A 12,852-nucleotide genomic window follows, 5' to 3' on the forward strand; every position below is an offset into this window, starting at 1 on the left:
ACTAATTTAGTTATATATATTGAGAGCATTTCTTGATAAAATAGATATTTTATAACCAATTCTGCACTACACAGTGCAACTCGAACGTAACAATTAACCGTAGATGAAGTACTAGTACTAGTAAGCACAGTGCACACTTTTACCATTAATCAGTCAGCACCCCAAATACCATGCAACTTGATGTGCAAACTTTCTTAATGCTAATTAGAAGATTTGTAAACGTTTAAATATGTAAACTTAAAGTTCAAATGTTCTTTAAGAACATGTGAATGCTGCCCTCTATTGTTTCTAAAACATATTGGAATGGTCGTCATGACTAGTCATTATGTATATCGAAATTCATTTGTCGTATTCTTTTCCTGATGTACTAAATATTTGAATTATAATTAATATCCTTATTATTTCCAGTCTGTTTCCACAGTTGCCTCTGCTTATTACTGACATGCAAATAGTGTAAATTGAATCAGGCGTTTTTCTTGTGGTGACGTATTATTACCTTTTTCTTCATAATTGTTTAAAAACTTGATAATTACTTTTATTTGACCAAAGTTTTCTCATACTTGCTTCAGAACCACTAGCTGGCTTGTCTTGACAAGTTGGTGAAACAGTTTGGTGAGTGAGGTTCCGTTTTCGGACTCATTCTGTTGTCTTGGTCAATTTGTTTTGTTTGGTAGACTTTTTCTGGTTATTTATTTATTTCTCCACTTCACCAAAGCGCATTGAGACGGCATTGTTTGTCGAACGCGCTATATATTAACATTAACTATTAACTTATGTAATAAGTGGATGACAAAAATTAATATTTAGTTAGTAAATGAATATAACCTTATATGACTGTTTTTTTAGAAACCCTTTAAACGTATGTTATTTCACTGGATATATTGGTGAAATACGTCATTGTTCAGAAATTATTAACTCATTTTGTCCATCAAGGTATACATTTTTCTTATCTCTATACAGTGTCTCAATTCTCGATTTAGGCATATACACCTTTTATGTTATTATTTTTACCTTCTGTGTACAGGTATATCATTTTTCAAAATAGAATTCCTAGAATTCACTTCTTAATAACTACTTGAGTTACTATATTGAGCTGCTATGAGGTTTTGCTTACTTCTTTATTTTGTAGGTATTCTGTTGTAAATATTCGCTGTCAATTATGATGATGTAGTTAATATTTCTTAGAGTACATTTCTACTTGTTTTTGAAAGATGGGTTATTGATCTATTGCCTCTGGTGTGTCGATATTTACATGAAAATAATCTTTGGAAACAGGATGTATTTGGTGTCTATTTCAAAACGAGACTGGGGTTGCTCAATTAAAGATGACTCGTTGTTAAATTAAACAACAGATTAGTTCGCATCTTTCGTTATACACGAGTGATGTGTAACACAACTGACGAGCAATAGTATAAATACAAGTCATATTACGTCACGTGGCTTATGTCATAATGACGTATATTTTAGTATATGTAAATTATTCATTCATCATCTAGACAAAGTATCGGTACTAACGATACGAACGAACTTTTTTTATTTTTTTTTTTCACCTTATTTATATAGGGTGACCCTAAACAGCGTTTGCTGGCAATTAAGGGTTGAGTTATGAAAAGTGTCTGTGTGTGACTGTAGGCCTAATTTAATTTATCTTTACAATTAATTAAATTGTTTTAATTAATAGAAAAAATATAAAATTGTTTTAATTAATAGGAAAAAAACACATAAACGTTGATAGTAATATACACAACATTCAATAGTTTAAGTAAATATTATATTCTAGTTAGGTGCATGAATAACATCATGGGGCGATAGACATGTTGCTAATGAAAATAAAACGAGGCAGTTTAAAGAAAAACCTTGGACATTGATACGGTACCAAAGTATCACATACTGTGCACACTGATGCACGTATGATGATCTTGATCTCTCGTATACACAAACGTAAATATAAGGGGTGCGTGTCTTCTTTTAGTTTGGACTTCTGAAAGGTCTATTGGCTAGATGAAAGGTAGATTGTAAAATAGAAAAAACAGATTCTCAGAAAGGGAGGTGAAAGACCTTTTACTTTAAATTAAGAAATGAAAAAGATGAGTTGTGATAAAAGTGGCATTGAACTTACGATGACATGATGATATGAGAATAGAATGGTATCAGCTCACTGTCACATATAGAAATGTACAAATTAAGGTCCGTTTATACGACAGATGATAACCAACCATTTTTACTACAGAAATCAATCGAAGTTTTAAAGACAATGTTCATCCTAGCTGTACTATAGGATAACCATTTATACGGTCAATGAAAAATCCAATAAAATGACGTCATGATCAATAACAACAATAATAGTTGTATTGTTACTATGTATTGTTCTTACTGATTATGACGTCATTTGATTGGTTTTGTGGAGATATTAAATTTCATTGAAAATAGTATAAATGGTTACTCTATAGTACTGTTCTAGGATGAAACTTTTCTAATTTCTTTTGTTTTCTTCAGAAAAAATGTATGTATTTATATGTATCTAGATTTATGGTCTCTGGTTTCGTCCTAGTGTAGACCTGCATTTAAGCTATGCTATTAGAGTGTAATAGTAATACCTACAGAACAATCTAATTTTAAAAGTTATACATATTATAGGCCTAGTTTATGGTGATAACACTATGTTGCATAAATTATGATACATGTGTAAGTTTACAGTAGATGTTTTCACGAGTTGTATTAATGCGCAAAACATTCGTCATTAAATTTACAACTGCTAATTATGTGCTGAAATAATCATTTGACATTTGTATTTAAAAGAAAATTCACTTTCTCCAACAGTATAAGAAATCAATTATCGCCAACACGATTTATGAAACTGCTAAATGACCAAATTATATTGGTATTTACAATCAAGATGGTTTTATGTCGCGTGCCATTCCGTCGCGTTAAATTGAAAGTGAACTCTGAACCGATGCAATTAACATTTCTAGTGTAATTAATGCTTTTAGAAAAATGACGAGATTTTTTTATTTAACAAAGATGAATCCATAGTAGTAATAGTTATACATATGAACAGAACAACTACTACTAACGAGTGGATACTTTCTTTGCTTGAACGAATTCGTTTATTCTTTAATAAGAGCATTTTTCTCTAAACAAAAATGTATCACGGTGTACATTAAATCCGATTATAGTTTTCTTACCAACTTATCTAGATATTCTAATATCATATCTCATATCTGACAGTATGTCCCATCGATGTCCACTTAAGACTTTACTAAATAGTTTTTGTTGACACATGAGAACGATACCAGCTTGAAATAACTGATCGATTGCACTTTGACCAGTGATGTCCAGTATTTGGCAGGTGGTCAAATAGCGAGAGGTATTTGTCGACGGTAAGATTATCTGTTGACCATAATTTGTTAATTGTTTAAAATTAGATTCATAGAAACACTTCTTTTTCCATAAGTTACTGTATCTGCTTAACCTTTGACCGTGATGATGATGTCATCAATATTTTGGGGCGGGAAGGATCGTCCGTTGGTGGAGATAACAGCTGTAATGAGACCAAAACACGTCCAAATGTTTGAGTTTCCATTTGAGGAGAGCTCTCCTAAACACTCTCCAAAATTGAAAACAGTTAAAGCACAGACATATGTTTTTAGGAATTAATTATTTTGGAAAATCAAGAACAAATAAACTATATGTGTAAATCGCTATAATGCATATTGATTGGCCTATTTTTGTTTTTAAACGAAGTATAGAGAGGGCGTGCTATGAACTAAAATGCAAATTTTGCAGATGTTGTTTACAAGAGACTAAACATAACATTTTAGCGATCACGCAAATAATAGCAATTTGAGTGTAAAAGTAAATAAACTTTTACAGTTAAGTGATAAGGTCGTCTACTGCATATCAAACTGATTCAACTCGATTAAGTTTAAAGGTAAGATACTCACGAAAGGCATTTAAACATTTACTGAACCGTATGTGTAAGAAAAAGAGTGAATCACACATGGACCAAAATGCAAATGGTAATAGGCCTATGTATTATATTATTAGGGCGTTTGTCGTGTGATGGGGCATTTTGTGAATTGAGTTTAAACACGTATTCAAATTTAAATAGTTTCATATTATACACATTCTAGTTTGATGTCGGTCGGAGTATCAATGTTAAGAATAAATACAAATCAAATATGTAAGTACATTTCACATAAGTCGAATACTTTATGTTAACACATTCTACATTTGGAAATCTGTGAGCTATGCAAGATGGTATAATATTATAGAGTCGTGTATCCTTTATACAGGTTAGGCCCGTGCGATCGATCGAGCCCTGTCTGCCCTAGGCAGATGAAACGAGGCATGTGGCTTGATATAGTTCGGATATGTCGCCCGAGGAAGAAGATCGCGTGCTTTCGCGAGCCGACGACATCATTGTCGCGTGGCATGTCTTCCGAGCGCGGCAGTTAACAGCCAGCAGATGTTTGAGGAATCTGGGATAAATATAATTGGTTAAAGGATGTGTTTCCATGCCTCGTGTCATTAAACTTTAAGCCTATATATTGTGATTGCCATAGTAGCTGAATTTGATACGTTAAACGCAACGTTTTGCGTTTTAAGTTTCTCCGTTACATAATATCTACATTTTTATGGAAGAGGAATTGAATAAAGTATCAAATATGTGACTTATGATAATGATAAACATCACGAGATAAAGTAGGGCCTATAATTGAGTTTATTCATTGATTGAAATAAATATAGATTGATTGAAAAGAATATAAATTGATTGAGAAAAAAAAATCCATTGATTGAAAACATAATATATTGACCGATTGATTGTTGATAGGCATACCGGTTTCGATTGATTGAAAAAAATATCGATTTATTAAAAATAATGTTGATTGATGAAATAATGTCCCAAGTGTTTAAAGATAAGGTGTACAGCATGTGAGTGAATTGTTAGCTTACTTAATTGCGCCACCTATATTTAGCCAGACTACAAGAATAATTTTAATTTAACTACCTCAAAACAAGTCGACTTATTTTCATATAGATAACTCCTGTCCACATTTTTAAGCGTTGTTAAATATTAATAGTACTGATACTCATTAAGCTCTGTCAACACTGTCAAAAACAGTGTGATATGCTCAAAATATGGTAGTGATATGACAACATCATATTTATCTATATATGGGCACATCACATTTTTTTGTCACATAAAGTTTGATAGTGTAGCCAGAGCTTTCGATGTACTTGCTGTATTCCATTCATTCCCAGTCTGTGTTATACAATTAGGTAACACTAAAAATAACCGCACATTCGAACCGAGAATTGAATAACGAACGCCTTAAGGACTTATAATATTTGCCTCGAGGCTTTCTCAAGGATTCACCACCATTAATGACTAATTATTAACAATATACATTAAGCATTCCGAATGCTAACCTTTTTTGACATAAAAATGGTTCAATAATGATATGACGTCAACGAAATGGAGGAGTCACTTTGTGTGAACTGTAAATATCGTTCAATAAATCCACAGTTATAAACAATAGAAGGAAGCGGGGTATTTTACACCGTCTGCTCTCAGCATGCCGTTATTGTTTACATCGTTAACCATCTGAAAGTAAATCAATAGATGACATCCTTGGAAATGAACTAACAATATACAATAATAGTTTAATATGACATGTCGTTGGAGATAACATATCGTAAACTAGTATATATTTCTCGTAGTCAACTTACGTAAAGATAATCGTTCTATTCCTATTGTATACGTGCTTACCATACGCTCTATTTGCTTTATGTGGCAATTTTAAGTACAAGATGATACGAATTTGGTGGTAAATTTTAAAGATGATGAATTTAATGACGCGAATATTGTCTTCTGATGGCAATATAGTGGATAATGTCTATCGAAAAATCAACAAAAACAAATAAAATGACGTGCATTTTGGAAATATTCATAATCAAATTCTAGAGGTATGTATATACTGTAAATGTATGTTTTGATTTTAAACATTTTGTTTATACTTTTTCCTCACGTTTTTAGCTTTTGACGGTGCAATTATCATGCAAAACATTAATTCAATTCAGCCAAATCGTATTATTATATCATATGTATGTAGGAATGGTTTTGGTAATAATTACCATTGGTTATCAAATATAAAATGTAGGCCTAAATTCGTGTCAAGGCACATAGAGTTTGGGCTTGATTGTTAAGTTTTTTACCGGAGGGGTTCGTTCGAATTCTATATAGGTAAACAAAGAGGTGACTGGTATCATTATTCTTTAAAGCTCTGTCCACACTATCAAACTAGTTTGACAAAAAAGTTTGATGTGCCTAATAAAATGATAGTGATATGACGTCATCATAATGGGCACATCACATCTTTGTGTCACAAGTTTGAGCTTTAGCTTTTACTAGCCAAAACATTCTCTACATGCATATGACTTCGGTTATACATTAATATATAAGTCTAAGTTAGCTAGACAATATAATCATTTGATTTCCATTATGATAATATAATATCTACTGATTTGAATATTATAATATGAATAATTAAGAGTGTATGGTGATTAGACAACGGATAAGCTGACATGTTAACAATGCATCGTGTGTTCTTGTGACTCTTGTTAATGTGCATAGCAACGATTATGTTTTACTAAACTCAAAGTGTCTTGACATAAAAAAAAAGATATTTGTTAATTTTTATTAACGAACTTGAGATTTTAGAACTCACAGATTTATTGTGAATCTTCATTAATAACTTCGCATGTACACTTGATCCACACTGTTTTTATAACAGCACAAGATTTGGAAAAAATAAATAGACCATGGCAAAACATAATTATTAAAAAGGAATGATTGTACAAACAATTCTTATAAAACTTCTCGTCATAATCCTAATGATCCGTACGAAGACTATGAGCACTAAATTTTGTCTATTCGATGGCCAGTTATACAACCGATTCTCGGTACTGTATCAAACGCAATGTTCCCGGATATTGCTTAATGCGAGGCATGCGCAGCAATCAAAGGCACAAGAACACTAAATTAAATTATGTAAACAAAAATCGAAGCATTCATGAACATTCCCTGTATCTCTTGTCTGACAGATCACCCGGAGCTACAAATTTGAAAGAGGTGAGATGTCCTATCACTGGTCATTTAATAATAAATTTACACTGAAATTGTGACTCTTAAACTGTTTTTCGCCCCATTAAAATATATAATTGTGTTGGGTGTGACGTCACTCATAACGATGGTATCCAAATAAGGACTTGCTATAAATGACGCCATCGTTTGCCGGTACTCATAACACATCGTTGGCAACTACTGGATCGTACAACTGACAGAACACGCCGCGGAATTTTCAAACGTTTCTAATTCAGTAGGAGTACTGTACTACTTTCAATTACAACCTAAATTATCTAACTAATTATTATTGTATCTCGTATAACCCTCAATCCTCTCATATCAGGAAACATACTAGTGACATACATACATGTGACCTCATAGTAATTATGTGTAGTATAAAATAAATATAAATATTATTATTATTATTATTATAATTATACAAAAATGATATCCCATTATTTTTGTAAGGCATAGGCATATTATTTGTTTCACCATTACCCACGAAGGACTAATACATAATAATAAACGGTGTTTACACAACCACCTATTATATAATGCTAATTCGGACTATCGTACCCTACCCATCATCGAGTTCCATTTACTGGAATACAGCATCATAATGTGTTTCACATGAATCACCTAATATGATAGACCATAACCTACTTTACATGATACAGGCATCACATACAGATACTGATGATATATTGTCATTGTGGCGAGATAAAGCACCGATAATCGGGCTATAGATGGTGGTAGAACAAGTTATTTTGGATAAGAACTTTGAGCTGGAGGTCTATTGCACATTATTTTTTGCCAATTTATTATAAAGATCTCTTATTTAAAACAAATGGTGGTTGGCATGGCTATTTCTAGCACAAAAACAGATTTTAAAATGAAAATACCAAAGGGCTAACATTAATGTAAAGCTGTTTTGTGTGCTTTTTTGTTTTCTTTTTTTTTTCTTAGATGTTATTTGACCTTCAGTCATATAGCAAAATATCATTAGTACACAAATTACTAATAGTAACAATATTGAGCGTCTAGGGATGGTTAGATTACGTCGTTCATAGTTTTACCTGAAATTAGTTATTCCAAATAATGTACTTACTTCTCTTAAAGATAATTAGATTAAATAGAAACGACATAGCACTGCCTTATTCGCCGGCAGACCTACAATTTTCATTAAAAGCAGCACTTGATGAAATTGGTCGATAGACAAATTGAATCGGCGCACTGACATCAGTTAGAATACCACTCATAGATGAAAACTAGAAATTGTAAGGTCATTAAATCTAGAAGAATATCCTAATTAATTGAAATGTTTCAACCGCTTGATTAAAGGTCGAAGCGGTACCGTACGTGCAGGCTAATTCACGTAAAGAGAATGGCACGCAATGTGCATGAGATGTCCACATACAGAATATAGAATTATGTGACGATACGACAAAACCTCAAAAGTTAAATGTACCGTTACATTCAACCGCTGGTCATAGATGGCATGAAATGTAGAGGTCTCTATAACATTTGCGAAATAGTGTACAACTGTACTTATATTATATTGTATTGGTAGAATCTATAAACTGATGACAAATAGGCCCTATCAATCAATCAACTAAACTAAACCTTTCAAATATAATAAAGTTAATCAACTAGTAGAAGAAATAGATATGTATTTGTTTAAAATTGACATTTATATTATTTTGATTATTGATTAAGTTCGGTAAATCATAGGCATATAAAAATGCTAATGAGTGAGTACTCCTAAATCTGTAATTTCACCGCGTAAAAAGTTTGATACGTTTAACAATATTTTATTGTTGATGCTTCAGGCAATAATGGTTATATTTTGGTGCCAAATGTTTACCATCTTCAAAAGAATAACCGATATAGCCGACCTTTGTCATATAGGAGTATTGCCAATAACATTGCAGACTAACTGAGAATACTGTACAGTAATTATCATAATGTAGTTTAGTATTTTTACGACTTAAACTGACGTAAACAACTTTGTAATGTCGCCAATTATACAGAGTGATGTTAGATTACAGTTTGGAAGTAGTCAACGTGTCAATCATATCATACTGGATTTGGTTTAGAATGTTTGTCAAAAAAGCTTACTATTGTGTATTTTTTACTTTCTAAGTGATTGAAACCAATTATTTGTCAGCGTGTTTATACTATACAATAGGTTAGAAACAAATCGGCACCAATAGAAATACAATTAATAGATCTCGCAGACATATTATAAACTACACAATGTCGAATGATAGGCTATCTGTCTGTTGATGATTTTCTATACACAGTTATTGTAAGTTTATCAGTAACATAATGGTTAAGACATCTGCATATCAAGCAGAAGGTTCCGGGTTCGGATCTCGGTTTAGGGCGAATTTTTCTCATTCTCACAGATTTCCTCATCTTACCATTTCAAAAAAATTAATTCATTTCCAGTATATCACCGAGCGGTTTAGAATTTGTTCTGTGCCTGTGGTGTTTATGTATTTATTTATTATTGTTAAAAAATGTCTCTTTCGTCTACCAGTAGTTAAATGTTGTAATTAGTTTGACACAAAATAAATTTTTTTTTTCTAAATGATGTCTTTCTCGAATGGTATTAACAAATATGAGTTTACTATACCATACGTTTTGAAAAGTTATTTGGTTTTTTTAAGTGCCAAATATATTTCTATTATCGTCCTGATTTCGCTTTATCACTAAATCAACGTTGCACTTCTTCTAGAGTACCACGTGTCAAACAGTATCTTATCATTGATCTTGTCTGAAATCCACTGTGCTATCAACATTCCCATTATTCACTATCACTCGTAACTTCCTTATGACAACTATGTTCATAACTATGTCTGAAATTACAACTACTTTTTCTGGTTTTAGATAGTATGTACCACGAATCTTTCTCGCAAAATATATAATTCATTTCTAACCGAGTCTTTATAATACGTAGTATTTTAAAAATACTGTAAAGTTTTAAGAACATTTTTTTAACATTGTTAACATTAATTGTAATTTAAGCACACTATTCTAATCCCTTCATTTTTGTTTTATTTATTTATTTTTTATTATTTTTTTGCAGCTTTTGTTGCATTTTATATGTAGGCCTATAATTGCCAAAAGAAAGTAAATTGTTAATTGTTGACCAATAAAAGAATCTTGAATCTTGTGTGGGTTTGTCCTACTTTATTGCAATAGGCCTACTCCATTTTAACATATTCATGACAATATTTTTTTCCCATTTAGTGATTTGTATGTGTGCAGGGTGTAAATTAAACATTTGTAAAATAAGAAATATAGTACAGTGATATGTTCTTGCAATATTTGTCTTAATAAATGATTCGGGTATCATATAAAATATAAGATAAATATCAACATTAAAATATATTTTACTTTTTTCCCTTGGCCATCAAAATCTCATTAATCGACTGATTTAAACATAACCGCATGACGCGTTCGCGCAAGTAGTTGAAAAATGACCAGCACTCTATCTTGTCTGGCTAATTGTGAAATTAGACAACTAATTAAGAGGCGGAATGATAGGTAATAACAAATAAGCCAACAGTCCGTTAACCTTTCTTGTTAATTAATGCTACATGGTGTCAATTAGGGCCTATGGTATTCTAAACCAACAGTAAATAACATTCAAATATTTCTGTAACAATTTGCAAGCAGAGCCAATCTTTGTCAGCACCTCATACCTGTCTTGAGTTGATTTTAGGAGCGTCTCATAATTTACCTTGGTACGCCTACATATTACCAGGGAAGCATACTCTTCACTGATATTAAGTTCTGTCTACAGTCTAGTTCGACAAAAAAAAATGTGATGTGCCCAAATATGGTAGTGATATGCCCAAATATAGTATATATATAGTATATAGTAGTGATATGATATCATCGTGTCCATATTTGGGTACATCACATTTTTTTGTCACATAAAGTTTGATAGTGTAGACAGAGCTTTACGTTGTCTATTCGGAGCGGTGCGCAACACAAGTAATTTGACCCAATCAAAAGTCACAATTGTGATGATCCGTCTCTTGAATTTTGATTAGCCAAATTATTATTTCTAACAGAAATTTTGCAACAGAAATGTTTCATGAATCGACTTTGACAGGACGGTACTTTATAATGTATGTAGTCTACAACACATCTCTGTCTATAGAAATGTATGTAACCGACCCCAGGCATGAACGCTGCACTTTGTTGCCCAAGACATTAGAATGTAATTCATTCACACTATTACATGATATTATCAGTTCCTTTGGGTCTGCTTACAGAAGAATGTATGTACTTAACTTGCAATACCAAACATATTTTACAAGATAGTGCTTGTTCGTTCCTAGTGCCATTAGAAATAGCAGGCAATAAGATGTCAAATAAATATGTCACTGTCACTCGTAAAACAGTCCAAATGCGAATTTCAGAGTTAACTTTGGCAGATTATTGATAATATAACACCTAGTAATGGCTGTATCTATAAAAGTCTACCTTCTCTGTAACAATAATAACGACCTTTCGTTTCCACGACGCCTAACGCGACTACAAAGCTATTGAGTCTAAAAGTCTTTCTGTGTATGATCATATTTTTTAGTGAACTTTCGTTTCCACGACGCCTAACGCGACTACAAAGCTATTGAGTCTAAACAGCTTTCTGCGCATGCTGACATTTTCAGCGATAGTTCGTTGCAACAACGCGTTATGCGAGTACGAAGCTGTTGCGTCTAAAAGTCTTGCTGCACGTGCTTATATTTTGATGATTAAACATTTTAATCTTTTATCATTTGCTTTCCAATAAGTACTTTTTTATATGTTTATATTTTATCTTGTTTTTGAGCCCATAAAACAGGGTCACTCGCTTGAAATATGGTGAAATACATAATATATCGAGTGGACATGAGGACGATCAAGACCCTCATGCACCGTAGGCCTGCCTAGGTAAATACGAGAGGCGCCTAAAATGTTTGAACATTTTTACCGAAATATTTGAATGTAAGTTACTATATTAGTTTAGTGTGTTAGTGGTGTTAACACTATGAGAACATTTTGTGTTTGAAACTCCATCGAACATTTAAGACCAGACTGCATATATACTAATTGTTTCTGTTGGTTTACTTTACTTGGTTAGGCCCGTTTAATTTCATTTATATTCAATGGTGGAAAATCAGATTAGTTTTAAGCAAGTATTCATATTTGTTCGGTTCGTAAATTTGAAACCACCCTTTTATTGGTAGTACTAAACTAGAATACACATTATATAAAATGTTCAGCATACCTTACATTGGCAGTAAAACTTTATCTATGAGAGAGAGCTGCAGGCCCAATTAGATGATAATAGAAGCGAAATGTCTATGGTTAGATACAAGCACGGCTTCAATTAAATCAAATATATCACATCATTGAAATACTCGTCACGGGGAGGAAGGTAATCGGAACTCGTAGTTCTTGTCACGACAGCTGCGCGTGTCGGTCCACGGATGAAATATTTCACGCGTAGAAGACCGTGGACGAAAGTGTGTATGATATATGGTTATAGATTGATTATGTTTTGTCACTGGCACCTTTATCATATTGTATAGGCCTATCAACAAAAGTATACGCAAACCCTTGGTTGAAACATTCTAAGTAACCAAGGCGTTTAGTACCAGTTATGCTAAACATAATTGTATAGAGATCACAAAAAGGTTAGGCCTAAGCATATATAAGTATTTTGT

At 32.4% G+C, this 12,852-nt stretch overlaps 1 protein-coding gene across 1 annotated transcript in view; it reads left to right on the forward strand.

Moving 5' to 3' along the window:
• Positions 1-3,810: 3,810 nt before the first annotated feature.
• LOC144854069 (acetylcholine receptor subunit alpha-like 1) overlaps positions 3,811-12,852 on the forward strand; it is a 38,827-nt gene continuing 29,785 nt past the window's right edge. Inside the window, exon 1 of the mRNA XM_078711953.1 lies at positions 3,811-3,931. The gene's annotated coding sequence lies outside the window, so the exon portion shown is untranslated. The remainder of the gene's footprint in view (positions 3,932-12,852) is intronic.

Source organism: Antedon bifida, chromosome 10 (genome assembly GCF_963402885.1).
Source record: "Antedon bifida chromosome 10, ecAntBifi1.1, whole genome shotgun sequence".
NCBI classification, from domain to species: domain Eukaryota; kingdom Metazoa; phylum Echinodermata; class Crinoidea; order Comatulida; family Antedonidae; genus Antedon; species Antedon bifida.